The sequence below is a fragment of the Macrobrachium nipponense genome, chromosome 20, assembly GCF_015104395.2.
Source record: "Macrobrachium nipponense isolate FS-2020 chromosome 20, ASM1510439v2, whole genome shotgun sequence".
Classification (NCBI taxonomy): Eukaryota; Metazoa; Arthropoda; class Malacostraca; order Decapoda; family Palaemonidae; genus Macrobrachium; species Macrobrachium nipponense.
In genome coordinates, this window is record NC_061089.1 from 82,267,757 (window position 1) to 82,270,256 (window position 2,500).

General features: G+C 43.6%; 1 protein-coding gene across 1 annotated transcript in view; it reads right to left on the reverse strand.

The window, feature by feature from the left end:
* LOC135195403 (isatin hydrolase-like) overlaps window positions 1–2,500 on the reverse strand; it is a 13,505-nt gene that overhangs the window by 2,699 nt on the left and 8,306 nt on the right. The gene's annotated exons all lie outside the window — the stretch shown is intronic.

Genomic DNA, 2,500 nt, shown 5'->3' on the forward strand with positions numbered 1-2,500 from the left:
ACCCCCCAAACAGAGCAGAGGCTGGCAGACCAAGTAAGGAACATAAAGAAAAAGAACTGGCTCTCCCCAACAGAAAGAGAAGAACTGGAAAGGGAAATGTCGCACGACAACGAATTACACGAAGACGAACTGAGAGACGATGCCACAGAAGATGACAGGGAGGATGAGGTATCAAACAACGACACACGAAGAAACACCGACGAAGTAACAGAGAGGACGGAATGGGTAGAAAAGATTAGACAATGGATGGAGCCAGATACAGAGGGAACAAAGATCCCCTCCATGAAAGCCTACAACACCAAGAAATTAAGGGAGAAAACAAGTGAGGTCAATGAAATAATGGGCCTAATACACACCACCAGTATCACAGAAACAAATAACTTGACATTTGCAGGAGCAAGATTAGTAGCAGAACTGATGGGGATTCGAACACCAACACCACCGTCACAACCAACCCAACAGAAACCAAAACAGCAACCTCCTTGGAAAAGGCGCCTGGAAAAGCAAATCATGGTGATGAGATCTGACTTGAGTAAACTGAAAGAGATGGCAGAAAAAAGGCTAAGAAGCAAGAAAACAAGGGAGGAACTCAACGAGAAATACAAAGTACAAGAGAGGGGACTAAACAACACAATAGAAGATGTAAAACAGAGGCTTAAGGCCAAAACACACAAGATCCAACGGTACATGAACAGGAATAAGGGATACCAACAGAACAAACTATTCGGAACCAACCAGAAAAGACTATACAGCCAACTAAGAGGGGAAGACAACCACCAGAAATTCCTGAAGCCGAGGCTCTGGGAAAACATATGGAGCAATCCGGTATCACACAACAAACATGCAACATGGCTCCAGGAAGTCAAGGAAGAAGAAACAGGGAGAATAAAACAAAGATTCACAGAGATCACGACAGACACAGTCAGACACCAACTAAAGAAAATGCCAAACTGGAAAGCCCCAGGTCCCGATGAAGTCCATGGATACTGGCTCAAAAACTTCAGGGCCCTACACCCACGAACAGCAGAACAACTCCAGCATTGTATCTCAAATCACCAAGCACCCAAATGGATGACCACAGGAAGAACATCCTTAGTACAAAAAGACAAGAGTAAGGGAAATATAGCCAGTAACTACAGGCCTATCACCTGCCTACCAATAATGTGGAAGTTACTAACAGGTATCATCAGTGAAAGGCTATACAACTACCTAGAGGAGACAAACACCATCCCCCACCAACAGAAAGGCTGCAGAAGGAAGTGTAGGGGCACAAAAGACCAGCTCCTGATAGACAAAATGGTAATGAAGAACAGTAGGAGAAGGAAAACCAACCTAAGCATGGCATGGATAGACTATAAGAAAGCCTTCGACATGATACCACACACATGGCTAATAGAATGCCTGAAAATATATGGGGCAGAGGAAAATACCATCAGCTTCCTCAAAAATACAATGCGCAACTGGAATACAATACTTACAAGCTCAGGAATAAGACCAGCAGAGGTTAATATCAGGAGAGGGATCTTGCAGGGCGACTCACTGTCCCCACTACTCTTCGTAGTAGCCATGATTCCCATGACAAAAGTACTACAGAAGATGGATGCTGGGTACCAACTCAAGAAAAGAGGCAACAAAATCAACCATCTGATGTTCATGGACGACATCAAGCTGTATGGTAAGAGCATCAAGGAAATAGATACCCTAATCCAGACTGTAAGGATTGTATCGGGGGACATCAGGATGGAGTTTGGAATAGAAAAATGCGCCTTAGTCAACATACAAAAAGGCAAAGTAACGAGAACTGAAGGGATAAAGCTACCAGATGGGAGCAACATCAAACACATAGATGAGACAGGATACAAATACCTGGGAATAATGGAAGGAGGAGATATAAAACACCAAGAGATGAAGGACACGATCTGGAAAGAATATATGCAAAGACTCAAGGCGATACTCAAGTCAAAACTCAACGCCGGAAATATGATAAAAGCCATAAACACATGGGCAGTGCCAGTAATCAGATACAGCGCAGGAATAGTGGAATGGACGAAGGCAGAACTCCGCAGCATAGATCAGAAAACCAGGAAACAAATGACAATACACAAAGCACTACACCCAAGAGCAAATACGGACAGACTATACATAACACGAAAGGAAGGAGGGAGAGGACTACTAAGTATAGAGGACTGCGTCAACATCGAAAACAGAGCACTGGGGCAATATCTGAAAACCAGTGAAGACGAGTGGCTAAAGAGTGCATGGGAAGGACTAATAAAAGTAGACGAAGACCCAGAAATATACAGAGACAGGAGAAAGACAGAAAGAACAAACCAATGCACGGACAATACATGAGACAGACTAAAGAACTAGCCAGCGATGACAATTGGCAATGGCTACAGAGGGGAGAGCTAAAGAAGGAAACTGAAGGAATGATAACAGCGGTACAAGATCAGGCCCTAAGAACCAGATATGTTCAAAGTACGATAGACGGAAATAACAT